The sequence below is a fragment of the Passer montanus genome, unplaced genomic scaffold (assembly GCF_014805655.1).
Source record: "Passer montanus isolate IOZ18808 unplaced genomic scaffold, ASM1480565v1 scaffold88, whole genome shotgun sequence".
Classification (NCBI taxonomy): domain Eukaryota; kingdom Metazoa; phylum Chordata; class Aves; order Passeriformes; family Passeridae; genus Passer; species Passer montanus.
In genome coordinates this window covers 668,264-680,948 of record NW_024374145.1, presented here as the reverse complement: position 1 = coordinate 680,948, position 12,685 = coordinate 668,264, and the positions used below count along the sequence as shown (strand labels likewise).

At 36.7% G+C, this 12,685-nt stretch overlaps 1 long non-coding RNA gene across 1 annotated transcript in view; it reads right to left on the bottom strand.

Annotated features, from left to right (window-relative positions):
* Positions 1–12,685, bottom strand: part of LOC120513757 — a 76,876-nt gene that overhangs the window by 46,153 nt on the left and 18,038 nt on the right. The gene's annotated exons all lie outside the window — the stretch shown is intronic.

Below are 12,685 nucleotides of genomic sequence, written 5' to 3'. Positions count from 1 at the left end.
GGACACGAACCTCTCCCAGCACTTAGCTGTCCTTACTGGAGCACCTGCAGGGGAGTGCTCTCAGTGCCACACCTGGACTGGGCAGCCACTGCTCTTGCTTCAGCAACTTCATGGCTACTGCATCGAGCCTGAAAAAATTAATATCAAAACCAGAGAAATATATCATATATAATATATATAATAATGATATATTATTAATATATCATTAATATAATGGCCAGAGAAATAAAATTACTTCAGCACTGTCATACAGATGTTTAATACCAAAAAATAGTTGGACTGCTACTTTTTTGCCTTGCCTAGCCTGAAGGAAATAGTATGATTCTGTATAAGTAAGGTGCAAGGGGCAGGCTACCTCAGGCCCTTTCTCAGCAGCAGGTCTAACAGGTTATGTAATCCTCCACGGGAATTTGTTCCCTTCAGTACAACTTTCAGCTACCAAGCTTCAGGGTTCTAATGCTAAAATCACTAAGGCATTAAACATTTGCTTTAAAATCTTTCTGCTGTACTGTATCCTCCTGAAACATGAACTCAGACCATAAGGGACAGGAAGCATGAACTTGTTAACAAAATTTCTAAAAAACAATTGTATTTTTGATTAATAAATCACAATAGAAGCATTAATCTCAAGAGTAAATGAATGAAAACCATAAAGAAAAGGTCAGTTTTCAAATTTCTACTGATAAAACCTGAATACTAGTAGTTTTAGGGTACTGATTGTCCCAGTCCTTATACATACCCAAATTTCTACAGTGTGGAATCAGAGATGAAAATAAAATACTTTAAAATAAATACGCATTTGCTTCATACACAATTCTAAACACGAGGCAAATCCAGCCTTTTTTGAAGGGCTAATAATGCTGGTACTGTTTCCCTTCTCCCTGCTCCATCCCTTTGCCCTCGTGAGAAATTTGAATTGAAGAAGCAGAAACTATACTATCCTCCCAAAAGCACAACTCTGACATAGCTGGCTTAGCTTCCATATGCAAAACCACAGATTTTATTTATAAAGCATAGGAAGTCTTAAGCATTTTAGAAAGTCTCAACATGACAAAAGTCAAATAAATATACATGCTTAGGGTAGCATATGCAGTGCTGTGTTCATTTGAAAGATGCTCAGGGACTCAACACTTCAAGAAATCCATGAATTTCTAAAACACATCATCCTTGCCCTTTGAACAGAGACAGAGAGATGAGCTCATAGCAGAAAGTCTTTCAATGCCCCTGGAAGGAAGGGGACCATTTAGAAGCAGTGTCTGGAAAGCCCCCAGCACAGGACCCAGCAGTAGCACCAATTTCCCTGAACAGCACAGAGCTGTTTTGAAAGGAGCTACAGGATTAACAAGTCTGATTTCTCATGATTTGAATACTATCTACTTAAATTTGGGAAATGTAGATAGAGGCCTATACACCCCAGGGATGAGAACAAATTACAGAGTAAAAACCTTCACTCAGAATGGCCTGAAGCTCAACATAATTAGTGAAAAGCATTTCTATTTCTTTCTTCCTCTCTCTTTACTTTATAAGCAGAATACCTTAAAAACCCCCAAACTCTTAACCTGATACAACGATGTGTTTTCTATCAGACACTGACAAATTGACAGGGAAGGGAGAACAGTCACATTTCTAAGATCACTTTATGTTATTTTTACAGGTACAAGAGAAACATCAGCGATCTGAAAGTATTATACAGAATATTACTGATTTAACTGGTGCCACTGAGGCAAAGAAAATGAAACACCTTGCATATTCAGTGAGTCATTCTAGATACAAATCGTGAAGATTTTAAGAACTGGAAGAGGCAATCAAAGAGAGTTCTCATGCAGGACACAATCATGTGTGTAAAAGGAACAGGAAGTCCCAGTGTTCCCCAACAGCCTGATGGGACAAGAGCTTTGCAGTGCTTTGGTCTTTTTTGGCATCTGATCAGGGCAGGAGAGCAAAAGGTGAACAGTAGTGGTACAGATTAATTGTCAAAAACAACCAGCGTGACTATTAGAAATTCTGCAGCTGTATCACAAACTATACCCTAATTTCTGAATAACATGATAATGTTTAAGAAATAGAAGTATTCTCTTGTTATTAGACCAAAGGTTTATGTTCCCAGTCAAATAAAACTATGGCTAGTAGAATTGCAGACATGAATTTTCAAGATCACTGGCAAGTGACAGCCCCTTTCACATGAAAGGTCCTTGGAAATAAATTTCTATTTCTTTCTTCCTCTCTCTTTACTTTATAAGCAGAATACCTTAAAAACCCCCAAACTCTTAACCTGATACAACGATGTGTTTTCTATCAGACACTGACAAATTGACAGGGAAGGGAGAACAGTCACATTTCTAAGATCACTTTATGTTATTTTTACAGGTACAAGAGAAACATCAGCGATCTGAAAGTATTATACAGAATATTACTGATTTAACTGGTGCCACTGAGGCAAAGAAAATGAAACACCTTGCATATTCAGTGAGTCATTCTAGATACAAATCATGAAGAGATTTTAAGAACTGGAAGTGGCAATCAAAGAGAGTTCTCAAGCAGGACACAATCATGTGTGTAAAAAGAACAGGAATTCCCAGTGTTCCCAAACAGCCTGATGGGACCAGAGCTTTGCAGTGCTTTGGTCTTTTTTGGCATCTGATTAGGGCAGGAGAGCAAAAGGTGAACAGTAGTGGTACAGGTCAGCAGCACATCTACAGCAGCATAAATGAGAATGTGTCCACATCTCTAATGAATTAACTTCAATGAGTTAATTAGCTAGAAAAAAAGTTGTGCAACAAAGTATGATTATGGAAAGTATTTCCAGTGGAACAGTTCTGATATTTAAAAAGAAGGGGAGAAAAAGTGTTCTTTCAAAGACCCATTTTGCAAGTGCTACAGTTTTATGTTGCTCTTTCAGAGTAGACAGAGAAGGGGAAAAGAAAACCTATGATTCAGAAATAAGTCTGAATCATTTTTCCCTGGAACTACATTAGAGGACAGTATTTAGCCTGCTATATAACATCACAATATAACTCCTACACACAAATATTTCTAATTTGTCACCTAAATTCTCTAATTCAAACATTTATGGTGCCATTATTCCAAATCAATTGAATATCACCATAACAATCTAGTGGAGAATATGATCTGCAAACCAACATAGTTCTAGAAATACACACTAAAGTGTATGTGTGTGTATATATATATATACATATATACCCGACCCAGTACATTTTGCTATTTGATGATTCATTAACACAAACCTAATCATAAGCATATTTTTTCTCTCAGTTATACATGCTTATATTTCATTTCTAAATATTTAAACCCAGATTTTCTCCCCACTTATGGCATCTAATACATTTTTCCCTTCACTCGTATAGAAGAAAAATGTTCATATCCACAAATATTGGTATGTCTTTAGCAATCAAAACATTTTCAGCTAATTAGCAAATATGGAGTCTGTTATTCAGATTTCAGTAAGACTAATCTATTGAGCATGTGAGGGAAGATTTGGTTTTGCAGGGATCAGCTTCACATTCTACTGAACAGAAAGTTGTTTGCCTGAGTAATGGACTGCAGAATTCAGCCTTTGAGTAGCCCAGTGAAAGAGCTATGAATGACTATTGTGTCAAAATTTTGTTTGGAGAAAGTCCTAAAGCTTCTTTTTGTGTAATTCATGTAAGATTTGAACTTCTGACATTCATAAACACAGTGCTTACATACCCTACAAAACAAAATCTTATGTCATGCATCATTAGATGATTTCACACTGCTCTTCCAGTCTGGCTCACTGATGTTAAATACTGTCTTGGAAAATCTCTTTGTACAATTTGGTAGTCTCAATATCACACTTGTAGTGCAATGAGGAAAAGATAACTTATGCCATAGTCCAAATAATTTTAAAACTATAGCTTTTTTGGGTTTTTTTTGTTGTTTTTTTTTTTTTTCTCAATTTGCTTTCTGTATTTAATTTACAATTATTTGTACAGAGTCACAAACCATCATCTCAGTGTAGGAGAGATTATGTGCTGTCTCCACTCATTCAACCAACAAGGGCAAGCAGGCTCCACCAAACTTCATATAAAAGTCCAAAAGTCAGTGTATTTGGCTGGTTTCTTTCTGAAGCCATCAGAATACTAATCCAAAACCAGTTCACACTTAAGTGGGGGGATATGCTAGATAAGCCACTCGCTGCTCAACATAAGGAAAGACTCCATAAATGTGAAAGGCAACCTACTGAGGGAAGGGAGCCAGAATCTTTCTAAACAAGTTAATTTAAAAAAAAAAAAATATATATTTTCACTAACTCAAAAGTATGGCCATGATTGTTACCTTCTGTGGAATTTTATTCTGCCCTCAGTTGCCATCCCCTCTGGGGGTTGGAGGAAAATCTCCAGAGGAATGGCAGGACAGCAGCTGACTCCCTCTGACTCCCCATTTCTGTCCTGTTCTTACTGATTGGATAACCTTTTATAACACAAGTCACCCCAATAGTTTCTGTCCTGCAACAGATAATGTAGCAATGCAATTAAAGCTGAGTAGACTGAGAGCAGGAGACATTATTTTTGAACCACACAAAACCATGTCATTTTTTCATTTTTCTATATTTCAGCAGAAGGCTTTATATTTCAGCATCATGTCCAGCATAACTCACAGCTTGGCTTTCCCTATTTCAACTGTCCTACTTTATAAAATATTAGAATTCGGGAAGACAAAGTATTTTAAGAGCTTGGCTAAAATGAAGCAATGCTCAGAAATTCACAGAAACAATGAAACTATATTCCTTAGCCAATTCCTTATAAACTAATTTCCTTAATTCAACTTTACTAACACAGAAGGGATTATTTCATTTTTTCCCAGATTTAATGCACAACATTCCTAGGCTTGAATTGTGGGGTTTTGGGGTTTTTTCTCCTCTGAACACAAAAGTGACAGCACCTATCATGGCATACATGGTCAAGTATAAATCTCTCTCCCATATCCCCACCCACTCTTCATTATGACCAGAACACAGATTTCTAACCCTCCTCCAGAGGAGCTTTGTGTTCAGCATGAAACTAGTTAATGATCAGGTCTTTCATTGGGTAGTGTATAATGGGTGGATAAAGCTCACTACTCTGACTACATTTAGATTAATTTGATTTTTTTCTTCCATCTTTCATTCCTGTTTCAGCTCAGAATTAAAACTGAGTCCATACGCATTTCCTAAATGTTTTCATGACAGTGGGTAGCCAGTGAACTATCAAAAAACTACAGAAACTCTTCTTGGCTCAATCTTATCCCTCACACTCACATTCGTGTTCAAAGCACAAATTTTTGTCACTGTTCCACAACCCTCATGACACTCATTTGTGGTAAGAGTGTCCATTCTTCTTCCATCCACGCAAAGATAAATTCAAATGCCTACTGAGAGACCAAAGGAACCTTACACATCCTTATTAGGATTCTTTATACTTCAAGAATTGACAATAACCCCTTAAGTACTGGCTGCTCCCGAGTCCTTCATTGGGAAGCTCTGTAGCTAGAAGATATCATTTCACCCTGACTAGTGATTTGCAGAGATTCTATTTTTTTAGCTAATCTGAGAGAATTTAAGATTTATTAACCAAAAGAGGAATTATTTCTTTGACAACAATTTGAAGAACTCTCCAAACACTGAAACATAAATTTATTACTGGTCAACTCTGACAATTTAAAACAATATATTTTGTTTTGTTGCTCAATTTAAATTATTCCACAGGGTACAGTTTATCAACCTTAAAATTCTTTAAAGCAAAATCACTGCAGTCCAGCAATGAATTTTATCTCCTGTGGTAGCCTCTTCAAAGAGGCAGCAGTCATTAGGTTAAGACTGGAGGAGGAGACAGTCCTTCCTGGAACACATTTTACATTAAATCTGAAGAGATGCACAAAACTGTTGATGTATTCAAACTGAATTGCTCTGCAGACAACTAAGATATTCATACAGTTTCTACTTTGGTATTCTTCTTTTCATTGTTAAGCTCCTCTTTCTCTTAATTCTTCTATGTTTTCTTTAGCTCCTGTCATCTTCCTAGGCCCCTCCAGTTAAACATTTGAGATTTAGTAAGTGTGCAGCAAAGTCTAAACCCCTTAGCAAATGGCTTCCATGGCATTAATGCATTAGGCACACTAATTTCTCTCTGTTGGTTCATTCCTGTACTGACAGAAAGAAAACCATTCTTTGCTCTTTACAGAGGTTACTCTGTGTTGTCACAATAAGTATGCCAACCTACACTGGTACTTTTCTGCCAGATCCAACATATTAAGAGTGTGCTGGTTAAACTCTATTTTTCAGTGGCAGTTCAGAGGGCTGTAGCTGTAACAAATAAAAATGAAATAAAATACAACACAGCTATATTTGAAATTGTTGTGTAGGTATAGTTTTCCTGGTATACACGCCATGCATTTTTCTTTACAGAACACATTGCTCAGTAAATTATGAACATTGGTCCTTATTTGAGAAGTGCAGCATCATGAAGGAAAACTGTGGTCTCATGGTGGTAGATATTATGAGGAGGAAATAAGAGCAGACTACATGTACTTGGGTAGATGTTTATTTCCAAGCCTGAAAAATTAGAAGAAATATTTTCAGACTTCATCAAGAAAAGCAGAACCAACTTCCACTAAAAACAGGCAAGATATTCAAACATCTTGAGCAGCAGCACTAATAATTCATGAAGATGCAGATTTCAGCAGCATCCCATGCCTATGAAGCTACGGCATTCCCACAAACTGCTCGTATGTGGCTTCTAATGTTTATACAAACATTTTAGACAAATAATTTTATGGCTTCATTCAGTTGTCATGATTCCCCTGACACTGTAGTTTTAAAGGTCAAGTATGGTGTGTCTAAACAGTTCAGGTTTTGAAGCACACTAAGAAGAAATTAAAATTTAGGGAAGAAGTAGGGGTGCATGGTCTTCCTTTGAACTCAATCATGTGGAATTCAGTGATTAGAACCAAGTTAATATACTGAAGAATAAATTAAACTTATTTGCAAGTAGTTCAAATGATGTCCATCTCCATCTTAAAATAATTTTCAGTTATATTTGCAAACTCTTTGCATTAAAGGAAATGTATAGTAAAAATAGAATCCCAAGAAAAATCTTTGCCAATCCCCAGCATGCCTCTGTGCTAACATCAAATTATTTTTCCTGCAAATTCTTTTTCATCCCTATTCCTTTCCAACATGTACTTCTAGCTAAGATAGAAGAGTGCATTGTTTAAGGACTAGAGGATCAAGGACATACTTCAAGTTGACTAGCAGTTGCTAAAATAGGAACAGTTATAACGGAAAATAATCTTTTTTTCAAGTGTTTCCAGTATAACACCTGCTTTCCGAAACACGTGGTTCATATACAGATAATTGCTTGATTGCTTGCTTTCATGTTCTTGCCAGGAAATACTGGGAATTTATCTTTGACATGATAGAAAAGTACAGCTTTGTTTATATTAGCAATTTTTCTATTTAGTCTTGTTAGAAGACATTCTTAACCTACAAAAAAAAAAAAAGCCTCATCAAAACTCACTAATTAATATACAAGCAAGGTAAGTGTACATTACGTAACTTTATTCTGCACCATTTCCAAGTTATTAACACTTCAGCATTGCTATTCGGTGTCAAACAATTACTAATTTTTAAGTGAGGTCTTAGGCAAAATTGCCTTCCCCTTGTTGCTTTGTGGGGAAACACGTTGACCCTTAGAGATTGACTGTCTCCTTCCAAACCTGGCATCCTCAAGTTTACAAGCCACAGCTACATCTCCTCTCAACTAAGAGCTAGCAGCAATCCCATTGTGTTAATATCATCTGTTTAGAGCATCCCTGCATGTTCATCAATGTACCCATGGATACAGGCACTGACTAAAGTGCTAAGTGGGGGTAGACAGGCCAGAAGATGCACTTCACTGATCTGACTGCTGGTCATGGCCTCTGGGCTGCTATGCCAGTGTTTGCATCTCCAAAAGTAGCACACTAGTCTCTCATTTGTCAGGGCTTTGAAGCATCTCTCACTTCCATAAAATCAGTAAGCCTCGGAGGAAGAGGGAGTTTAAATTGAACTCAAGGAAGCCTTCAAGTGAGTTTCTGAAGCAGTTTAGAATTTACCAAAAGGAAATTTTCTCTAGGAGATACACTCCAGCACTCTGGTCAGGGAGGCAACTCAGGAGGTCAGAGAAATACAGGCAGAGAGAGTAATCTCTCCAGTTTTACTTCTGTGTAGAAATGCTTTCCTTATTTCTCCACTAAAGTCTAAAAACATTAGTACACATATTACTTATTTTGAATGCTGTGAGTAGTTTCATTTGTATTTTCACTTAATCTGTTTTGAATAAAAGCTAATTTCCAGGTGAATATCTAATTGTTTACCAAAGGATGAAGTAACTGCCTATCAGGGATTAAATAACATGCATTCATATCCCACGTGCAGCATTTCAGCAGATAAATGGATAATAAGATGTGGTTCAACAAAAGTAGTGCTTAACTCTGAGAATTAGCATGACTATGCTTTGAAGAGAAGGAAGCATCTTCCAACAATAAATTAAATCCAGGGTCTCTCTTTCCCTATTGTCAGGGAAATGACCTTGTGGGGTTTTTGTTGGGTTATTTCCAAAGTATCTGATAGCAGTTTCCTTTAAGGAAAAGACTGCTGGGCTCATCTCTTTCCCCTTCGAGCAGTTTATGCCTTCACAGTGCTGGCTGCAGCATGCCCAGTCAAGACACATCTCTGACAAGAAAATGGAAATTGGCTTCAAGCAAATGGACAGCACAGAACTAATCCTGGGATCAATCTCACACTGCCCAAGCATTAGGGTGTATCAAGGGGCAGCTGCAAACTTCCAACATCACCCACGGCAACACACAAAGTCAGTCCACTGGTGTCCCTTTGATTCAGCCCAGAATAAGGTTCAAGAAGCCACTTAAAAAAAAAAAAATCAATGTAGAAAAATTGAGTGTTACCTCCATCGTCCACTGAAATAGATAAAATCTCTTACACAAATCCTTATTTGATCTACCTATGGGCACTGTCATAATTATTTATGTTTTATGGAATTGATTAAAATTTCAATAGTAGAAAATTACTCTTGTCCTTAGAAATAGGGACCACTTGAATTTTCAAGTAGGAGGAGAATTTAGAAGTTTAATAGATGCATTTTGTCATGACAACACTTCAGTAAACGAGCTGTAACTTTAAAATGAAGGGCTTTCATTTTAAAAAAGGTACCAATTTTCAACTAGCAAGATGATTAATTAACAGAACAGACTGAAAGCTACCAAGGAGTTATCCATATTCAGTAACCAAGGCATATACTTTGATTGAGTCAAACGTGCTACTCTGATCAACCCACACACATTCTGCATCTGTAGAGGAATTGAGAGGGTTAGAGATTATTCACTATGGACCTAATTGATGAATTTATGCCTTATTGGATTTAAGGTAATATATTACTAAAGATTATGTGAGTGGCTTCACTGCAGATACAGGAGGCAAGGATTGTTTCTCTGGCAGTCTCAGGAGTGCAGGTCACCACCCTGCTCGCTAAGGCACAAGGGTCTTTAACAGTCAGCTAAAACGACAAGAAATATATATATATATATATATATGCTACCACTTCACAATTCACAGACTGTTCCTGTCACCATTAGCCAGTATTTTTACAGTCAGTGAAGCTACTGGTATAGCAGGCTTCATAATTATTCCAGCTTATAATATTAGAAGAATGCCCTTCTGTTCCCTAGAAAAATAGTTTAGCCAAAAATAAAGGGAGGAATAACCTTGTTCTAGGGCAGCAGAAAGCTTAATTTCCTTCATTTATAGGATGTTTTTCCAAGGTCCAGACATGGCTAAAAGATGATTGAAAAATTTTTGAAATGAGAAACAGGATGTATCAACAGATATAAAAAACAGATCAACAGAACAAGCTCTATTCTTTTTTTTTTTGACCTTGTTGATGATCCTCAGAAAAAAGTGCATGACCATTATGCACCAACTTCAACTGGATTAAATTAGATGCTGTCCAATAGAATACTCAACTACTCAGCCTTGCTCTTCTGCACTTTCATTTAAGCTAATAGGATTTTTGGTACTATTTAGTTAGTAACTCCATAGTTAATTATTTTTTTTGTTTTTTTAAAGGTAAGCTACCAGTTAATTGTCTTTTGAAGATAGATTAAACAGGCTCATTTAACATGAATATACTTTGTTAGGCTACTGTGAATAACACCACACTAAAAATTACAGGAGGATATAGTTACAATAGAATTCAAGAAAACATTAATTCTAAGGGAAATGACTGTGATTGCCAGCATGAAAACAGAATCTCAGAATATTCTGAGTTAGAAGGGACCCACAAGGGTCATTGAGTGAACTCAAGTGAATGGCCCAGATGGGGATCAAATCCACAACCTTTGCCTTATTAACACCATGCTATACCCAACTGAGCTTTTGTTCTCATGCACTACATGTATTCATCTTCCAGACTTGTAAAGAAATCAGTGTTTTACATGAATCAGTAATTATTCTGGCTTCACAACAGTACCTTAATCTTTCATCAGCATTCATGCTGTTGCAATTATATTCAAAACATATTTTTGCTCATGACTAATGTCTAAGAATACTCTAATGATCAGAAGATTGTATTCTAAAAATATGCCAGGTCTCTTCTTTCATTTTGGAGTGATAGATCTCTATAATCTTCTCAGATAATAATTTAACTATTACGTAACAACATATTTGCAATGCAGTTCACGTCTATGAAGCAAATTATTTAGATTACATTTTTTTAAATTTATGTTTCTTTGGATCAAGACACATCTTAGAACTTAGTAAGATTTTGGTCAAGCAAGTAAACTACCTTGAGATCATCCTGAATGTTTTTTCTTGCTCTAATGGAAGCCTATTAATATAATAAAGATATATACTCCTTATGAAAAATTATTTATGTGATTTCCTGTGTTCTCTTTCAGAAGACTGGCAACACTATTAAGAGGTTTCTTTTAAAGCATATTTTATCATCTTCTAATACGCAAGATTTTTTTTAGATAAATTTGACCATAGCAAGCAATATTTCACCATTGTTATGAATTGATATTTTTAACAGTTATAGACAGCTATGGCCTTTAGCATCAACCCCTGCTGCTTTGCAGGTTTGAATGATGTCCTTCAATATTTCTCTGCTCTATTTTGTGACAGTAAGAAACTTACCAAGTAGTAAAAAGCATCTTCCCTAATGTGAACAACCAATGACAACTGCAAAATCATTTTGACCAAACTTGGAGAGCTGTTAACATGCTCACGTTCTCTTTAGCGTCTTGATCATTCTAATTATACAGTTCATTACTGAAGGGGGGAAAAAAAAATTTAAAAAAACCAGCTTGTAAATTCAATGCTTGAATTTTGCTGCATCTTCTTATTGCATGATCACATTAGAATGATGAATTTGGTATAAAATAATGTACTGGCTTATGCCTCTTGAGAGCACTACGCCACTTAGGAAATAGGATTCTTACTAAAAATTGCATGAAACCAAGTCAGTGATATTCACACAGCAAAAGGCACGGCAGTTCCTGGTGCCAGAGGTGACTGACGTGCATCCGTCATCAACCACAGGCTGAAACTCGTGGTGCCTCAAGAGGAGGGTGGTGAGCACTCGTGCACACCCCGCCCTTCCACTCAAAAAGCCTCTGGGCAGAAGCACAGTCCCCAGTCTGGAACTCCCCCTGTGCCGTGGCTGGAGCAGTGCTGGATTTTACCATATTCTACCAGAAGCTCCTTAAATGGGGCCTATTTTTCCCCTGGATATCTGCCCTTAAGTTGCTGTAGCTAAGTGACACATGATTAAATCATCAGTTCATAACTTATGGCGTTTCTTTTTGCACACTTGGCAAAGGGCACATTATAACACATGAAACTGGCAACCTTATCACATGCTACTAAAATTACCTTCAGGACAGATATTTATGAAAAAGGTTCCTTACGAAAAACATTCACTTCCTATGTATGCATATGAGCCATGTATTTATGTAAACCTGACTTCTGTTCTACTATATTTGATGAAAGCATTTCTTTTCTAGATTCAAACAATTTTAGAAAGCTATAATACAATCAAGCTTTTTAAGCGAGAGACAGACATGCACAGAAATGTGCTGTTCCCACTGAGTCATGAATGCCCAAGTGAGGCAGGGTGTCAAGAAAACTGAGCAGAATCAGCTAATGTAGCTCAATAAACATGTCTTCGTACACAGAAGCTGTTCTTTGGGTCTGAAACAGAAAGATCCTGCTAAGAAAAAGCCATCAAGCTCATCTCCAGGAATAGAAAGTTGGTATTATTCTTTCTGTTCGAGGTCTGAAAAAAAGCTTGCATGTATCTGGTGCACATAACTCCCAAACTTCTCTCATTCTGTCATGTAAACAAATGATCCCAGGTCTTCACTTTGACAGATGTCACTGTAACAAGGTCAAACATAAAGCAATAATTGTTACTCTATTAGAAATAGAGTAACAATTCTATTAGAAATTTTTAAGAACCATACTGACAGCTATTTCATAATAAGTTATGTCTCCCCTTCAGAGGGAAAGCAAAAATAAATACCCAAGGGCAAGGCAACATTTACTGTATCAAGTTCAGGTTTTGTCAGGGGTAGAGTTAATTTTCACCATAGCAGTTAGTATGGGGCTATG